The sequence below is a fragment of the Cuculus canorus genome, chromosome 2 (genome assembly GCF_017976375.1).
Source record: "Cuculus canorus isolate bCucCan1 chromosome 2, bCucCan1.pri, whole genome shotgun sequence".
NCBI lineage: Eukaryota > Metazoa > Chordata > Aves > Cuculiformes > Cuculidae > Cuculus > Cuculus canorus.
The window spans coordinates 110,452,824-110,472,938 of record NC_071402.1 but is presented as its reverse complement, the minus strand read 5'-3'; the positions used below and the strand labels follow the sequence as shown (position 1 = coordinate 110,472,938).

Below are 20,115 nucleotides of genomic sequence, written 5' to 3'. Positions count from 1 at the left end.
GTGATACACAGTGGCAGAATGGGCCTCATAAGAGCGGTGCAGCAGTTCAGCACCTAAGTTGTCCTTTGCCCTTTTCCTTTTACCTCTTATTTTCTTACGTATTCTACATGATTCTACCTTCTACTGTTTGTGTGTTGTGGGTATAAAGGATAAGTGACAGTACAAAAAATAAATGCTCTGTGTGAGCTTGCAATGGCCCCATAGTCCAGGAGGGATAAAGGCACAGGTTAATTAAGCACACCACTCATAGGAGTGATTATAAAATTTTAATACCACTCTGTGAAGGGCACGTGTATTATAAAAATCTTATTTCTGCAGTGAATTATAAAGTTTAAAAATACCTTCTTGCAACTGAAAGGCAGTCTTCCTGATTAACCTTTACTCCAAACGTCCAGGGCTCATGGGGAGAGATTATTTCTAACCGATGTAAAACAACTACAGGAATGACTTAACATTCCTAATGGTGAAACTGTTGTCATTTTAACATATTTTGACTCTGTGTGACTTGAGCTAAGTGCTGTCAGCCATGTAAAGGTAGGAATCTCACTCTTGTGGTGTCCTTGACCTCCTTTTATTCCAGGCCTGTGGAGCTACAAGCTAAGAGGGTACCTTAAAGCTCTGATATTCTGTTGTCTGGGAAACCTCTTAGTAGGCTGAGACCTGAGGTTTTGCCTCTGTTGGGAGGGACTTAGGCTTGATATCGAATTTGTTAGTTTGGGAGTTTCACTCCTTTCTAGTTGAAATGAAAGAAAATATTATTGTTTATTGTTTCAGTAAAGATAGTGGGAATATTACTTAATCAGTTGTCTTGATAAAATAAAGCAGGAGTTGCTGCAGTGCCTGTGGAATTGGGTTGGATGGATAAAGTCGCATAGATCTATGAGTAGGGGACAAGTGATATCATCAAAGCCAGTTCTTCTTGTGTCTCTCATATAGCTATCACCTTGGTTTCTGTAGGGCACAGCCACAAATATGGTGATAAATGTGCTTGCACAGAACAGATTTCCCTCTTAGCTGTACTTAGACACATTTGCATTGTACTCAAAAGTCTAAAGTAAGAGGTGGTCTCAGCTGGCCAATTCTTTGAGCATCCAAGAAGTGGAAAAGCTTTCCCCCGTTCTTGCTGTTGATAAGATGGAAGGTGGAAATTCAACATCTGCTCCCTCCAATGAGTCAATTTAGTAAATCTGAAAGAGATGTCGTTAAATATGCAGGTTTATCAGCTCCTTGAAATGTAAAGCTGTCTGTCCTGTCTAGCATTCTATTTTCTGTCCAGTGGAGCCTAAAACTTGCTTTACTCTGCCAAGGAAATGTAAAATGAGGGAGGGGAAATGTGCAACACACTCTACTGAGCTCTTTTGATAGTATAAGCTATTTTGCAGTCTTTTGAATGAAATATTCTCTGTATACCAAAGAGAACCTCCTTTTCAGACAGGGACTCCTCAGCAGGGCATTCACATGTGCATCTGAGATGCTAGTGCTGTAGCCACATTTGTTCTGTACAACCAGTGTGTGTTCAGAGTGTTGATTTTTACACTTTAGAACAGGCTTCCTGATTGTTTAGGAGGAAAATATTAGAAGTCTCTGTCACACCTACTTATGCTACAGTCATTCAGAGCAGCAGCTTGCTTCTTCTGATATTAAAGAAGGAAAAAAGAAAAACAGGAAGGAGAATTATAGGGGTACTGCTATTATATATGTGTCATCTTTCATGTGTGGTACTTACTTGAGGATAAGTGAAGTGTCTCTGGAAAAGCACAGTGCCAGAGGAGGACAAGGCATGTAAAAGGGCTTAACAGACAAAGCTAGCTTTAAGTAACGAGTGATGATAGGCTGGCCTGCATAAGGGAGTGATGCTCATGGGAGACCAGAGTTGAAAGGCTCTGCCTTGACCCACCAACAGAGGCTGTCTCCCTATGTGCCACCATACTCTGCTGCCTTGCAAGAGATGCTTGCTGTCTGCGAGCATGTAGGTGCTTTTGCATTCCTTTGAGCCAGAGCCTCCAGTCCAGTAGGGAACATGCAGCAATCCCTTTGCTCCAGCTGACATCTGTCCCTTTCACCCCGTAAGCCTTCGGCATCCTTGTGAACAGCAGGAAGTCCTTCTCTGCCTTTTTCCAGCTAAAGGAAGGTGTTGAGGGAATGGAGTATTTATTAGGCAGTTGCAATAAAAACAGTAATCTGAGAAGAGTGAAGTTGACAGAGGTACTGCAGATGCTTACTAGGATATCTTAAATCCTTGGAGTGGGAGGAGGGGGTTGGGACTGCAGAAGCGGTGAGTAGACACAGTTTGATCCAGCAGGCTGAGAGTTGCAGGAGGATCAGGTTTTATCTCTGAGTAAGGGGGAATGGTTGTCAGGTGCCCCCTTAGAAATGATGGCTAGTTAGAGAGCTGGGAGGGTGCCTGCTGGCTCTGCTGCTGCCTGCCCCATTCGGATGTAAATGATCCAGGGGCTGGCAGGGCATGGTAGGGTGCTACAGCTGTAGCACCTCAATCCTCCCCTCATCCTCGCAGGCTCACTTTATGCTGGCACTGGAAATGATGCACTTCCTGAAGAGGCACCATGCCCTAATAATAATAATGATAATAATGTTTTTCAGCCATAAAGATGCCCTTGGTTTGTGTACTTGGAGCCTAAGATTAGTCTTACCCAGTAATACCCTCCACCCGCTTCTTAAATGAGGCACAAAGAACATAGAGGGAAAAGTATGATAATTTACATCCTCTATATTCCCCACCATAGGCACATCACAATAGGGCTCCTGCTCCCTTTCGTCGTCTTCCCTTCCCCGAGCAAAGTGAGGTTCCTCCCACCTGCCCACAGCCCTTCAGTGAGCGTGAGCACAACTCCCACACAAGTCTCTCTGCCAGAGTTTCAGCTGCTGGTGCTGCTTCCATGCGCAGGCTGCTCTCGTTGCTGGGCTCAGAGACTTGATTTTTAAGCTCTGTTGAGGTTTTTTTCTTATCTTGCTTAGCAGCATTTGGCTATTGGTTTGTGCTCCCTCATGAACACCCACATCCCAGTTTAGGGTGGCAAGTGATGCCTAAACACAGAGGGAAGCTGAAAGCAGAAGGAGCTTCTTGGTCAGGTGAGAAGTTTGCATGATTGGTGGCCTTTGTCCACAGTCCCACAGGCCACATCAGCTTTTTTGCCAGATTGTCCTTTGGTGATCATCCCATACCCACACAGTGTGAACAGACACCCGAGTGCCCTCCACTTCCTAAAAGCCTACTAGGAGCTGAAAGCATTTTGACTTCACAGGTTTGCATATCGTGGATATGTTTGGTGGGTACCACCCACCACTCTGGAGATGTTTCCTACCGTAGGAAGTCTTGTCCATATGCAGATTTTGCTACTCGGTTTCACTTCTTTTCACTACTTGCCACAATTAATAATAAATAGGATTTGTTATAAATTAATTAATAATCCTATTAATAAATAGAATAGGATGAACTTGTCATCAGCAGCTCTCTGCTGACTGACATATTAGAAACTGATTCTTTGAATTTTTTTTTTTTCCCCGGGACATCTATATCTGATGTTCTATTGTTAATTTGTTACTGATTCCCTAAGTAGCTTCTGTCTTCAGATGAGGAAATATTCCTGAAGACATCTTTTTACTGCTGAATCCTTGTTCATGACTTCCTCTATTTTAAGAAATGGATCTGGAGGCACAAGCAGGAAAAGAAAAAGGATTAAAATGACAAATTGACCAAAAGGATGAAAATGACAAATAATATGTGGGCTGCACTCTTCCAAAATTCCAAGAATAAATAAAGCTTCTGTTAAAGTGCTTTGAGGAGGAGGTTGATGATAATTTATCTGGTTTTTTTCAAAGTGAGATCTCTGACTTCCTTAGATAAATGTTTCAAATGTCCTAAAATCTAGCTTGTGTTAACAAAAGCATCTCAAAATAGATTTTACTTGTCTGTTTTTGTGAATGGGAGGGTGAAATAAGGAAAAAATAATCCATATCAATTGATAATGTGTGTTTTATATATATATATTATTGCAATAACAATCCACATTCAAGCCTTTTGTATGCTAGACCTACACATACATGTAGAATGGCTTATTTGAAATAATCCCTGCTGACATATTTTTTCAGCCACTGCCTGCTGTCTCTAGGGATATACTGGTTTTTGAACAGAGCTGTTACCAGGTTCTTAAATAGAGTTGGGTGTTCAGTGGAACTTCTGAGATGTTTCTATCTAGACATAAGTACTTCTTTTCAGTCTTTTGATCTGTTTCTCTCTCCTCAAGTTTTATCCTACTTTGTGGAGGGATGCAGGAAGTGTTTAAATTTTAAGCAACCTGAATTGTTTTCTAGTCTTGCTCAGCTTGCTTACAGTAACACCAAGGTGAGTTTGGCCTCCCATTTTCTCTCTTTGTTATCTCATTTTGATAGGCACCCTATGACAGTAGAAAGCAGTTCTGAAAATTGGTGTAAACTAGGGATTTTTTTTGCTGACAGAGGACATATGTGAACTTAGGCCCAGATAAAGAGTCTCCATGGGCATGGGGAGCTGTACTGATCTCCTCTTGCTTGGTGAATTTAGGCTTGCATCGCTATCTGAACAAAACCTGTTTGAGCAGTGGCACTTTCCTTATCTTTGCTCAGGCCCTGTTAAATAGCTCCCTATTTCTTTTGCAGCCACAGGACCCTATTGTGCATGCAGTGAAAAGGTGGCCTGATTTGAGCAGCTGTTTTCTCTGCAGCTTTGGCCTCCTGCAGCTGCCAACCGTGCTGCAGGGCAGCCAGGGCCAGGGTCCACATGGCAGCCGTGCACCAAGGAGCCCCAGGCGCAATACTCTATTAGGGAATTTGCTGGCTTGTTTTCCCCTCAGTACCTTTCCCAACAGAAAACAATACATCTCTGCTAATAGAGATTTTCCTAATGAGCAGCTCCATTGGTTGTATTTTTAACATGCTGTTAGGATGTGCTCGCATCCAGACTTGCTTCGTTGCTATCTGTGTCAGTAATGCCAGCTGATTATTTGGATAAATGTTTTAGTTGCCACTTGTTTTTTTTATGTCAGTGACTGACTTAGAGCTGTTAGTTTTATGAGCAATGTACAGCAGATACACAAAGAATTCTGGTTCCGGAAGGGCATGCGGCTGGTTATTTGTGAAGATAAGAGCCTAGGCATTGTATCCAACAACTGAAGGACCCTCCATCCATTGTCTTTGTTGTGGTGCAGCCCTGAGTCTATATCAGAAGCTATGGTAGGTGTGTTTGCTGTCAATGCTCAATAAGAAAACTATAATTTTGCTTCAGTTGGGAAATATTTACCTATCTTTGGGTTCTGTCCTGCTGTCCGTGGAGATTTCTGTGTCCGGTAGCAACTCTGAGGACTTGGGTCTACCTAAATGGCAACAAGCAATTGGCTGGCCTTTTGTACTTTCACCTCAAGAACCTTTTCTTTTAAAAATGATGCTACTTAGCCCAGATTTCTATTTAAATAGTTTAATACCTTCCCAAGGAGCTCTAATAGGTAGCTTTGCCCTCCCGTTTCCTTCTGACAACTTTCAAAAATGGGAACAAAGCTAATAATAGTGTTTTGCACCTACATAAATACTTTTATGTGATGAACTCAGGTATGCATTATAAATGTTGGAAGGGTCTTGTAGTCTTATCGTGAGATAAATACAGTGAATGCTTTTCTACCCATTCCACAGAAGAGACAACATGACACATGAGGCAGATGCATTCTGCTGTCCCAAGACCAAACGTTGGTTTATGGGGTACAAGAGAGCCTTGTGGGGTGTGGGAATTAATTTCACTCCAATAATATTCGAATGTGTAGCCAGTATGTACAACACTTATATGCTGATTCAGGACTCTGATACAGTGATTTACAGTGCTGGATCAGGGTAGAAGCTTCTTTTTTTTTATCTCTACAAACAATAATGGTAATTGTCTGAGCCCTGCTCTCCATGGTTTGCCTCTCCAGCAACCACTGCTTTTCTCTGCATGGTAGATAACGGCTATGAGTTGTAACACCAATGCTGTTAAGGTCACATTTAGTTTGGCACAGATTCCTGGTGGGCAAAAGAAGTTTGTAGGGCTTCTGTGCAGATCTGAGGATGCCAAAAGACACAGATCAGTCAGCTTTGGGACTGTAATGCTTAGCTGTATTTATTTGTTTGTTTGTTTGTTTGTTTGAAGCTCAGCCCTAGTGTTTTGTGTTCCTGTAGATCACTGAAACCCTCCAAAAAAGACACAGCACAATGTAATCTGAGCTTTGGTCCTTTCTGAGAAGAGAGGGGTCTGAGGATGCTGAATTGTAAGCGGATTTTGGCCCCCTGAGATGCAGGGGCTGATGGCAGGTGAAATAGCAGGAGGCATTGCTCCTCCTCATGCTGGCGAAGAGCAGCGGTGCCTTCCATGAGCCATTTCTCCTGCCTCCTTGGCTCACTCTTCCATGGAAACCAGCCATCCAGCACTTGCTGCCCCTCACCACTGGGCCCCTGGGCACTTCGCCCGATTCACAGCTGCCATGGGGAGCTGCTAGTTTTCTCTCTCTCTTACTATAATAGCATCCTTATGAGACTTCCCCCAGCCTGTCTCTCCTCTGCAATAGAAGGTTGCGTGTTTCCGCGTGTGGCTTATGCTGTGGTATTTGGGTTTATTTAGTATGCTCCTGTGAGTGCATATTAAATCTAGGAAGAAAAAAGGAAGTTAAAGAAAAAAAAAAAAAAAGCTGGTCTGGGAAATCCCAGTCTCTAGCAGGAGTTAGAGAGAAGAAAAAAACAAGAGGGTTTGTATGGGAAATTTTTTCTTACTGAACTGGCTGTGCAGCACTGTGGGGCAGTGTCAGTGCAGGCACCTGCCTTCTCCTGGACAGACTTGGGATTGCTCAGACAACACTGGGAAATCTCAGTTTTTCAGTGGAAAGATAGCGATGCGGGTAGTCTGTTTAGAATCTAGTGCTTAAATATTGGGTGTATCTTATTTTACAGAAAGTGTCTGTTCTGTATCGGTGCCAGGTTCATCCAGACTTCCACTTTTTATCCTAAAAATCAGGCGGAATTTTATTCTAGTTGTGTTTCACATAGTCATCTCCCAAGTCAGACCTTCATCACCTTTCTTTCCTTGAATCTTTATTACCTTCTCGTGGCTATACAACCCTGATATTACCAGCACCCTCCCACATGCTGTGCCCTGCCTCTCTCCAGTTGTTTCACCTTAAGTCTATTACATGGTCTCTGTGAATGCTTCATACACAGAAACACAGTTTGCATCATTCCCACCAATCTTTCCCTTACAGGAATTTCTTCCCTCTTTTTGCCTAACTTCCAGGAGGGTAAAATAGTAGATAGTGTTTAGAGAAGCTTTTGTTTTCATTGCCTCACTTGTTCTTGCTGTGCTGTAGTTACAAAATAGACAGGAGATTCAAAAGGGGGGATAGCATCCTCATGTCTTTAGCCTCAGTCGTAGTTACCAACATATAAAACAGGTGTCTGGACACACTGCGTCTGTGCCACTGGACCATGTTCAGTCTAGCATTTTGTTTCCCATTTGCTTTCTTTCTGGACCTGAGCAAATTTACCAAAGCAAATCTTTTGTGTAGTCGTGTGTGAGGCAGGAAGGGGATTTCAGAATGAGTCTGATACTTTTTGTTGGTAACTGCTGCAGTCTGCAGTACCCAGAATTCAACTCTAACCTTTCAAATGAAAACAAGCAGCTTGCATTTAATTCTAAATGTATCTCCTGTCCCAAAACACGAAGTAAATAGTCGTGGATATGTAGGAAAGGAGGAGTCTGCTGCCTTATTAGAAATGTAGATTAATGACAATATGGGAAGAATTGCAGTAATTTACGACAGTGTGAAAAGAAGTGCAATGGTAGCATTCAAGTTACCAGAGAAAGGGTCTTTCATCACCAGAAAATTGTAAGACTGTCTCCATCATCCATAACTCACTAGTTGCTTACTGGAAATAACACTATTTTAAGACATTATTTACCCTCCTAGGCAAGATCAATATGTTTCTGGAGATGTGTATGTTTCTGTGTATGTCATTGGTAGTTTAAAATCAATAGTGGGAAGTAAACTTGAAGCCAAATACTGCAATCTTGCCTTAATCCTTCTGTGGGAAAATTTCCTTTGACTCCGATTTAATATGAGTGAAGGCAATGGGAGACAAACAAAACTTAGAATGTGGTGTTGACATAATATTCATTGGAGGAAAAACATGTCATTTTTCGGGTGCTTGCTATACATGTAGCGAAAGGGATGGAGCAGTGGAGCCAGTCTATGTAGGTCTGATAGTCACTGATATGTCTTTAATTAAAATTTCATATAGCTGTAAGTGGCTTGCCCTGTGCATGTGGAAGTGTATCCTGTTCCTGAACTGAAAAATTGGGTAACTTAATCAGTTTGTTCCATTCCTAATTTCTCTGGATGGGAGATCAGATTTGTAATCAAAGTGAGATGATTGAATGCTTTTGAGTTGCTGATGTTAGTATTAGGTGTCAGATCAATCACTGCTGTCTGTTCTGGGGAGTAGTTTATTTTTCTTTACTGTGTATAGATCCCTGAAAAGCTTCACTTTGATCTGAGGGAGAAAAGATTGCTCCTTCACAGCAATCCAAAATATAGGTCTCCAAAGCCATAAACCATTCTACTGCAGGTTTTAGAATGAGATACGGCAAAACTTGTCATCTGTGCTTTTTCTTCTTCTAAGAATAGCCTAGTTGAATTCCTTATATGCTTGGTTACGTGCCACAACTCAAGGGGAAAAATAGTATGCATTGTTCCTATTTATATGGCCAGCGCAGTAATAATGTAACTACCTGAGGCAAAGATCTCATTGGACTAGATTTCACAAATTCAGAAATTTCCAAAGGTAATACTCAATAATTTGAGAACACTTTAAAGTGGCAATGAAAACATTTTTCCTTTTTTCTTGGACATAGGCATTTTGTATATGTTTGCAGTCCCAATCAGATTTTGGTTTGTAATAATCCTGACAGCATTTATGATAATTTGTCAAGTCAGTAATTTCTGAGCTCCAGATTTACAGAATAATTTTTATAGTTAGCATCGAACAAGTCAGAATGGATTTAATCTTTTCACTTCTTCGTTTATCTTTGTGAATTATTCAGTTAATTCATGGGACTATTTTTATTCTTGCGGCACTGACTGAACTCTTTAATATCAATACAACAGTAACTTGAAATAGTGACTAATACAAGATGTGCAAAAAAAACTGTTGCTTTGTAGACTGCTTTCTTCAGTGACATGAATGTGAAAAAAGAGGGTTTATCTAAAAATTATTACAGCTTATTTGTTGAAAATCATGATACATAATAACATGTGGGTTCATTCAGAGTCATAGCACATCCACACAACTGCCTTTTTGCATGGTTCCTAGATGTTCAGCCCAATCATTTACCTTAAATGGAAGGATGTGCAAGTAACAGGATTGAATGAAATAGTCCAACACAAATGTACTGAACATTTGGTTTATGCATCCGTCAGGAAAACCTAAGTGCATAATCTAGTTTCTAATTTGGAGAACTGAATCCAAAAAATGATTGTTCAGTGTTTCTGGTTGCTTTCGTTAGGTGGAAACTTCAGAAATTTTGCTTTTTTAATAAAATAGAATGTCAAAAAAAAAAAGGTTGCATTGAAATAGTGAATGCTATTTAAGTGAAGTGAGAAAAACAAAAGCTGAAGCTTCCAACTTCTGCTTATAATTTTCTTTCCCTTTGTTCATGTCAATAACAGATAAAGTACAAGGTGATATTTTAAGCAACGAAATCAGGAATTTTATTGTTTGAGTGGTGGCCCAACTTTTGGACTTGCTGGAGAAACACTTTCATACGAGCAAAGCAGGGCGAAGTTACAGAGCTTTTGCGTATTGAGTTTAATGAAGATGAACATTTTTCACAGGCAGATCTCCTTCTCTCTTAAAAAAATATATGGGAAAAATTGAAAAGTTTAATTTCTCAGATTCCTGTGCGGAGACATATTTTTGAGGCACTGTAAGAATGTTTTAATCTGCTAATTCCTAAATTATTTATTTTATTCCATAGAAGCTTTCAGTATTTCAGCTTCTGTTCAATATCAAGGAAAAAGTAAACATCAAAACGATTACTCAAGATGAAAATTCTCTAAATCAGGTGAAGTTCTTACTTTATCAAAGTAAAACCTGCTTTTGTTGAGAATAGTGTGTGGTTCTGAAACTCCTTGAACCCACTTCAACTATCCACTTTTGCCTACCACTTTCATTGTGTCCAACCTTAGTGACAGCCTTCAATCCTGGGCAGCTGATCAGCCTCTGCAAGGCATTCCCTATGGCTGATCTCATGTACTTTAAGGGTCTGTTTGGGTTGGGAAAAGAGAGCAAAGAGAAGAGACGGGAGGGGGAGAGGTAGAGACGCTGTCCCCATAGTAGCTGGTGCTTTGTGCTATGTGGTGTGTTTGTGGTTCACCTGGATGATTAGGGATCTCCAATTCTCTCGATATTACAAAGACACAAACCTGGTGCACTGTTTCCCCTTCCATTTAGAGGTGGAGCTGGAAAGTTCATGAAGCTGTCTGTAGACAAGGAAAGGGACAATGTGAGCAAGGACAGTGGCAGGTTTGAACCATGTGCAATTCCGTGTGGCCGTTCATACCTCAGGCAGGACAGACTTCAATGCATTTGTTTGTGCTGGTAAAAGAGCCTGCAGAGCTTTTCAGAAATGCAGCTGGTCACAATTTTATTTTGTTTTTATCTCACCTAAAGGAGTTGATGTGAAGTTGTAATGCAAAGCGCTATTCTTGGATTTATGAGATTGCATTACTACGCAATGTTTTCAACCTTTTCTGTTCCCCTTTTTTAAAAATATTTGCTCCCCCTGTTTTTCTGTTTTTCTGCCCATTCAAAGAGTCTTTTTATTTATCATTAATACTCAGAACTTGAGGGTTTGGGTTTTACACTTTCCTATGTGAAAAACTACCTATTAGAGTCTTGTCCTTGCTTTCCTTCTGTAGAACCAGCTGTTTGCCAATATATTACTGGTAATTTTCATTTGGTGTATGCCTTTTAATATAATTGTGTATTTTAAGGAAAGCAGCACCCAAATGCATGTTTCTAATCGTGGGTAACTCTCGTATTACTTTCCTTTAGAATTCACAAGCGTGTTATTTGACATGTTGATTGTTACATTGGTATATGACTAAGGATACAAATTTCTCCTCATTTATCACCCTCCCTTCACTTAACATTTTGTTTGAGAAGATCAGTACATTTTGTCTGTGAAAAGCCCTGGATTAAATGCCACCCACAAATGATTTTCTGCATGTTTTATTTTGCCAAAGGAGGTTGTCAGACATTGGAGGAAATAATGTAACATTGGCTGACCTAAGACTTCAATTAACTAACAAGGAAGTTTACAAAAACTGTCATATTAACTTTGCACATCATTTTACTGGGGCAGAAATGCTTTGTCACACAGCACTTATTTCTTGCTCTGCTTACCTCAAGGCAGAAAGCATGAACAGGAAAGACATTTATTCCTTATTTCTGATGTAAATAGGATTCTGCAAATATTAGATGTGGGGAAGAGGTTTCCTGTATATCAGTCATTCCTGTTTTAGCCCAACCCAAATAAGTGGTATTTGACTTGTGTGTGTAGATTAGCATTGTTTTGAATTGTTATCCTCCCAGATTTGAGGATAGTATCTGGTTTTAGCCTTGCAAGTTGCCAGTGTACTGCTTTCATGTTGTGTTTTACTAAAATGGTTGAAAACATTATGGACAGCGTTTACATGCTTTTTGATGATGATTCACCTGCATTTCAAGTATGTAGAGGACTGTTCATTTCCCTTTCTATTGTTATCAATTTTACCCTCACCTCAGGTCAGTCCTTAAGAAAGGGCACCCTTCAGTCAACTGCTTTCTGAGACATACTTTCATAGTAAATATATGTTCCCCCCCCATTTTACCCTTTCTTTTCCTTTTAATTGATTTTCACATAAAATCTCATTTCTTCTTTCCTTCAGGCTTCGTTTTCTATTGAAATGCATCTATCGGATCCACGGTCTCTTTTTACCCTTCAAACATCTCCATCCTTTCATTTATTTTGTTGCAAGACATCAACCAGACACCTTTTTCCATGTTTGTAGTGTCCTTTCTACTAGCTGCCTTTCTTTTTCATTTGTCTATTCCAATCTATTGACATTCATTGTCAAAATCATCTTCTTGCCCACTCCTTTAGCCACATTACCCTTCAGCAGCATTTTTTGTCTTTTTCTCAATCAAGTTCAAGCTGCTTTTTCCTCGCAGCCAAAGACTCTGCCACTATTCCTATCTTTAGCTGAGCAGAAAAATAATAATACTGAAAAAGCACTGGAGGCCTCCCTGGTATCCAGACCTTCTCTATCAGGAACTATGTATCTAAGGGAAAAATAATCATTGCAGCTAACAGAATCTTGGGAGCCACTTTGAAAAGTGCAAAGTCAAGCTGTGGCCTAAGGCTTTTCCTGCAGAAATGCCGTATCCTAGGGATATAATATAACAGAGTGCAGCAATTAGTGGTCCATTCTCACTGAATGCAATTTACGAAATGCTTACGTCCACTAGCAGGATGAGCCAGGAATCTTTTGCTAGGAACTGAACTTTGTTACACCAGCTCTTTCAGGTGAAGTTACTCCTCAGACTCCTTCCTTGCTTTTATGCAGCCTCATTTTGTTTCAGGTTTCTCACCAGTCTTGTGCTCATGGCCCTGCGACTGTTGTTCCTCCTTTCTTACAAGAATGTGATGAATCCTCTGTCCCCTCTGTTATAGTCTTGGATTGATGACAGTCTCACCCATCAGTTGCCAGGAACGCTTTGATTTCAGTTTTGTTTCCCACACCTGTGACTCATTAGTAAAGGAAACATACAAAAATCTATCTGCTCTGAAATACAAAACAATTGTGGCCTTTGCTTTTTCTTTTAGCCTTTCTTTCTTCACCAGCTGATCTTCTGGAACTTGGGATCCAGTGCACAGTAAAGCTCCTTCAGGTTTTTTCCCTTTTTCCCTCACTAGAGGGCAGGCGATTTATTTGGGTTCTGAGGCTCTGAACAAGCTTTCCTAGAGTTCTATTACTACAGCATTAAGTTTTCAGACACCTGCTATAGACCTTTTAAATACCTTATTGTGGAACTGCTGTCACGTCTCCTACCGCTTAGATCCATTGTCACATCATTTGTTGATGCTAGCTATTCCTCTAAAATGGTGGTCGTTGCTGAACTGGATCATGATGATAATATTGATACTGATACCACATGGAAACAGATTGCTCAGCTTGATCAGAACCATTGCATTGTTTCAAGTCTCTTTCCTGCAGACTGAAAGATCGTATAGTCATGGAATGGTTTGGTTTGGAATGGACCTCAGAATTCAAACACCCTTGCCATGAGCAGGGACACTTTCCTTTAGATCAGGTTGCTCAAAGCCCCATCCGACTTGGCCTTGTAAAATTACAGGGACAGGACATTCATGAGTTCTCTGGGCGACCTGTTCCAGTGTCTGACCACCTTCATAGCATAGAATGTCTTCCTTATATCTAATATAAATCTACCTTCTTTCATCTTAAAGCCATTATGCCTTGTCTTCTCACTGCATGCCTTTGTAAAAAGTCCCTCTCAAGGTTTCTTAGAGGCCCCTTTATGTACTGGAAGGCTACTATAACATCACCCCAGAGCCTTCTCTAATTTGAACAACTCCAGCTCTCTCAGCCTGTCTTCGTAGGAAAGGCGTTCCATCCCTCTGATCATCTTCGTGGCCATGCCTACATGTCTATGTCTTTCCTGTGCTAAGTGTTCCAGAGCTGGATGCAGTGCTCCAGGTAGGGTCTCACCAGAGCAGAGCAGGTGGGCAGAATCACATCCATTGACCTGCTGGGCATGCTTCTTTTCATGCAGCACACGATATGTTTGGCCTTCTGGGCTGTGAGTACACATTGCTGGGTCACACCTAGCTTTTCATCCGCCAGTACCCCCAAGTCCTTCTCTTCAGGGCTGCTCTCAGTACCTTTATCACCTAATCTGTATTGATGCTGGGGATTGCCCCCCACCCATTTGCAGGGCCTTGCTGAACTTCATGAGGTTCCCACAGACCCACCTCTCAAGCCTGTCAAGATCCCTCTGGATGGCATCCCTTCCCTGCAGCATGTCAACCATGCAACATAGCTTGATGCCATCAGCAAACTTGCTGAGAGTGCACTTGATGTCAGGGTCCATGTCACCAATAAAAATGTAAAAATATATTGGTCCTGATACTGACCCCTGCAGAACAACACTTGTCACTGGTGTCCACTTGGACATCGAGCCCTTGACTGCAACTCTTTTGAGTGCAACCATCCAGCCAATTCATTGTTCACCAAGTGGTCCATCCATCAAATCCATGTCTCCAATTTAGAGACAAGGATGTCGTGTAGGACAGTGTCAAATTCTTTGCAGGTAGATTACATCAGTTGCTCTTCCCTTGTGCGTCAACTCTGTGACACCATTGTAGAAGATCTCTTGATTCATACTTGAAAAATATGATCACAGGCAAAAGAGTTTAGAAAGAAAAAAAAGAAAGTCACAACACCAGCAACACAAACTTTTTTTCACCATGGGTTTTAAATTCTGCAGAAAATGAAAAGATAAAATGTAGCAGAGCTTATACCTGCTAAATCCTCTGACAGCCACTTTCTCACCCTGCTGCCTGAAAATGTATCAACTAATTATTCCTCTGACTGTGTATGTCCAGACAGCTTAGAGTTGCCTCTTTATCGCTGGCTACAGTAACTGCCCTTGTGTTCTGGAATGGTTAAGAATGTTTGGGGATTTTGGATTTTTTTGTAATTCTAGAGTACACAGACTGTAATCGAAAAGCATAGTTTGGAATTTTGAAGTCTCTTGTCAATGGCTAGATTGTGCCAGCACTGAGTTTAAATTTGCTTATATAACATGGCATGTTTGGATTAGTATTCTAAAATAATGTGGAGTGAAGTCTTGATTCAGTCTGTGACTCAGAAACTAGTGTAGTGAATTCACAGACTGCAATATGTGGAGATAAAGGGGGGAAGCGGTATTAAATTATCTTCCAAGGACCTTGAAGTCTCTCAGGATGACTATTCTGAGTGCTCTGAAAATATAACCATTGATCTGTTTAAGACAATTTATCCTTTGGAACAGTCTAAAAAATTCTCTTGAATTACCTGGTGCACACATTAAACTTGTAAAGTTCTCATGAAAGAAGCTGACAGGTTGCTTGTAAACTGAAGTAATTTCCTTTCCCTTCAGAATTAGATTTTTTTTTTATGGCCTGCTTTGTGAGTAAGCGCTGTTCATTAAGAATGATTTGGCCGTTTCATTCTACAACCTTATTTTTGCCTGTTCTGTGGATTTAACTGAAGGAGATACCTTCGTGACTGAAATGATCAAGCTGGACCTTAATCACCAAATGATGTTTTCTCCTTCACCCTGAGTAAACCAGGCTGCTTCTTTTAGCAACGTTTAGATAGGAAGGAAACTAGGTATGAATTCCATTCAATCAATTTGCAAAAAGAAGTCTTTCCTGCAGTTTTCTGTTTGTTGTCTTCCTGATTTTTTAATTGCATGTAAAAAAGCTAGTTTATGCAGCCTTAAAACTTCTCATATCTCAGATGCTTCAAGTCTGATTGTGGAGGGGGACTCTGGATATAGTGCAGTCCAATGGCTGCTCTTTTATCATGTGCCACAATGAGACTGAGGAATCTTACCTTGCTGTGCTTGCTAATGTTGAGCCAAATTAGGAAAGCACTGAACTAAGCACATCATAGTAACGTGGGCCTGTCTGCAGAAAAAAGGTGGACTGTCAAGATTAATGGCAATGAATTAGCATAACGTATTGATACACACAACCCCCTGAGTCACCAAGCAGCAGTGTAACGCGGGCCCCAAGGTACGAGAGCTACAACTTAGTGGTTTCTGTGATGGTGTTCTTGATGGTGTGAGAGGGTCATTACATGTGAAACCATTACATGGTTATTTAAGTGAAGCACTGATATTGTGGGGAAATTATGAGAAGGCTTCATATCCTGTCTGTTGCTCCGTAAGTGGATTGTTGTGAAAATCCAGCTCTTCATGCTGTTGTAGGGGAGGTTTCTGAGAAGATTGATGATTTGAGTTCATAGAAATAGTGTGTCTTGTGAGTGGAAGGCTCAGACTTGGAATTCCAGAAGCTTGCAGGCAATAGCAGGTGTCTGAGACATCAACCTGTCTTCTCTAGTCAGTGCCAAGGACAAATTTTGCATTGATATGGGTAAGTAGAGTAGAGAGGTTTGTGCTTTCCACAGTTGCAAACAAGCTGCTGAAATGTGGTCGGGGGAAGATTTCTGTAGAGTTTGGCCCTGATGACTCCTGTTTCAGACACTGACAACTTCTCTCTTTTTATTTCGCTCCCTTGTTATAGAGCCCAAGTGCTCAGACTTCTGCTCCATCCTGAAAGGAAGAGACTTCATTTGCATAGACAAAAGTTGTCATGCCAAGGAAAGGGAGGAAGAATAAAAGAGGGGGTAAATGTTGGAAAGGCAAAGTAGTCAGAATGTGATAAGACAGGAATTAGGTCAAATAAGCTAAACACAAATCTAGATTAAAACAGTTTAATGAAAAATACATAATGTAATGTTATTGTGATACTGACTGTAGAAATATAAGACACGTTAGATGGTTATGAAGTATGGGGAATAAGGTCCTGTGTGATTAAATGGAAAAAAATTATCTTTTTTTCCCCTTCTGTCTTTCTCTTCATGTCTTCAGTATATTTAACTGTCTCAGTTGTAATGCAGAACTTTGGATTCTCTTACCTTACGAGAGGTCGTCAGGTAAAAAGAACATGATTTTAAGCAAATGTGCCCTCTGAAACACTCATTTCTCAGTATGAGTAGCAAAGCATAATGTAATTAAAACAACTGTCTACAGTGTTTATGTACAATCTGAGTAGAGAATACCTTTAATTTCATTGTAAGGTCAGACACATGGGGAGGAAAGTTCGATGCTGTCTCTCAGACTGCAGTACTCAAGAGCTGGCAAGTAAGCTTTGGAAACTGAAGAGATTAGAAGTTTTTGGCAGTGATTCCCAAATGCTCCAGAGGCTTAATGTGATCAGCAGCTTTGACATTTTGGCCAGCTACTTAAATAGTGTTGGCCATAAACTTTACAAGGCAAGTGATCATTACCTTATGTCCTGGGCCCATGGCATACACTTCATGCCTTCTGTCTCGGGAGCAAGGGGAGCCTCTCAACCAAGGAGCTCTTTGATGATACCCTGTGAATATCTTCTCCCATCGTAGCAAAGAAGAGGTGTTTGCATGTTAACCACAACACTGAGTACCAGAGAAGGGAGACAAGGGGTCCTACAAGATTTTGCAGCTAAGCTTAAATGACAGTGCCTTAGGTCTACTAAAATTTTGCATTGGAAATATAAGGTGTCCATTTAATGGATACTAATAATCATAGAATCATAGAATAGTTTGGGTTGGAAGGGACCTTAAAGCTCATCTAGTTCCAACCCCCTGCCATGGGCAGTGACATGTCCCACTAGATGAGGCTGCCAAAGGCCCCATCCAAGCTGGCCTTGAACACCTCCAGGGATGGGGCATCCACAACTTCCCTGGGCAACCTGTGCCAGTGCCTCAGAAGCACTGAAAAGTCCTTTGCGTTGTTTAGCCAAGAATGAGCGCTGCTTCGTGTGGGTGATTCAGAGATGAAACTGAAAAGAAGATCAACATACCTGCAACTCCTTAAAATACAGTATTTTTTTTTGTTTGTCCATTTATTTTATGGGAAAAACTAGTCATAGTGGCTGTTTCCCCAGTGTGAGTGCCTGAATTTAGGAAACTGAACCTATATTTAAGCAACAAAATACCAGATCTGTACAGATACTTGGATGAATGCATGGAACTGGAACGAGATACATAAGCGATTGCAGGACTGTATTTGCTTGCAAGTCTGAACATATCAAGGAGATATATTAACGATAGTTAATATAACAGTATAGTATGGTTAGTTTAGCAGTTACACTCTGTCTGTCTGTGTAAAATTGCAGTAATTTGTTTGCTTTCTAATGGACAGGGAATTTGATCCCAGGAGCAGTGATAGGGCTTACATGTTTGAATTAAGCTACCTACTTCTGCATACTTCTTTTGCATGATACTACAGAAATGATGACTGCAGGCTGACTGGAAAAACCATATGTAGTAAAGTAGTCTGGCACAGCTTCTCAGCAGGCCTGAGAAAGCAGAAGCAAGGCTGGAGATTGAATGTCACATCCTCTGTGAGCATCAAAAGTTAAACCCAGTTTGCTGGGAGCTCAGACAGTAGTCTTAGGAGGTAGCCATAGCTGAATATGTTTTCAATAGGAAAGAATTACAGTCTCTCCCCTCTTCTCCATTCCAGGCCCTAGTATGGTAGTTAATAATTAATCCTAATTAGTATTGTATAAATATATAAAATATAAATTAAAATTAATTAGCAGCAATTAGTAGTCATTGGCAAGAAGGTAAAAAGAGGAAGACAAGGCATTTTATACATCCAACTTGTCACTAGGTTTATCTGCTTCATTTTTTTCCCTGGTGTTTCTTGAGGACTTTTCCTTCGTTATATTTCCTAAGCCTGTTTAGGTATTAAACCAAGACCCAGTGAAAACAGTAGTATGTCACTTGCTTTATGGAGCAGTGGAGTGATCATTCAGCAGGCAGGTGTTATGGTTGTTTGGCTTCATGTTTGTTGTTTCTGGGTGTAACAGCACGTTCCTTAATAGGACTGGTGTGGTCTGATGAGAGCACTCTGAATGCAGCTGAAGGCGTGTTAGTCTTCCCAAGGAGCTGGATGGCAATAAAGAGGAATTCATCTTTCAAGTAGGGAAGGTACTGATTCGCGCTAGTAACTGTGAATTTACAGCTAAGTAACTTTTTGGAGGGATTTGGCCGCACATGGCCACCATCTGAGAACCAATACTTCTGTATACGATATGAACAGTATGCAGATGTAGAGTACAGAATTCAGTGTTGCTTTTTATCATCAAACTAAGATACAGAACACTTACTGGAATACACAGGAATGTGTACCTGTTAGATTTGCAGGTGTGGATAGAGCAGAGCTCAGCTTTGTCTGGGCTGTGTTTGCAAGATTTACCAAGAGTAGGATGTTAATTGCAAGGGTGTTTTCAAAGTAAGACCCCGGCCAAGTGAGTGTGAGTAGGCTCTCTCATCCAGGGGATGGAAATGTGACAAAGGGATTTGCTGTCCACCTGAGCCAACACCTTCATAGAATCATACAATGGTTTACATTTGAAGGAACCTTAAAGATCATCCAGTTCCAACCCCCCTGACATGGGCGGGGAGCCCTTCCACTAGACCAGGTTGCTCAAAACTGTATCCAACCTGGCCTTGAACAATTCCAGAAATATGGCATCCATGAGTTTTCTGGGCAACCTGTTCCAGTGCCTGACCAGCCTCATAGTGTAGAATTTCTTCCTTATATCTAATTTAAATCTACTTTCTTTCATGTTAAAGTCATTACGCCTTGTCCTGTCACTGCATGTCCTTGTAAAAAGTCCCTCTCGAGGTTTCTTATAGGCCCCTTTATGTACTAAAAGGCTACAATAACGTCACCCCAGAACCTTCTCTAGTTTGTACAACTCCAGCTCTCTCAGCCCGTCTTCATAGAGGAGGTGTTCCATCCCCTTGTGAGAAACATCTTCCTCCTCTTGAAGTAGATCTCTGGGATGAATGTGGTCCCTGTCGTAAGGATGGAGATTATCTTCAGTTTCTTAATTGGATAGTTTCATCTGCTGGACACATCTAAAATGAGTGCTTAGATAACATCTGGGAAAGAAGTTGCATCTCAGGAAGCAAAAGTAGAAAACTTAGTGGAGGCAATGAGAGCTAGAAGATTGAGGCAACACATGTGAGGTAATGAAATATTCATGTGAAAAAACACATTTTCAGAATGATTAGGGAACCTCTGAGGAGCTGAGCTTCTGTTTTAAGATACATGGCGAAGATGAAAGAATAAAGGAAAAGTAACACTGCAGAAAAGCTTTTGCTCTCTGTGTAGCTGTTAATTTCTGTCACAACCACTTTGATACCAGGGGGGTGTTAT

At 40.9% G+C, this 20,115-nt stretch overlaps 1 protein-coding gene across 6 annotated transcripts in view; it reads left to right on the top strand.

Moving 5' to 3' along the window:
- The window catches only part of ELMO1 (engulfment and cell motility 1), a 305,172-nt gene that overhangs the window by 257,960 nt on the left and 27,097 nt on the right, over positions 1 to 20,115 (top strand). The window lies entirely within an intron of this gene.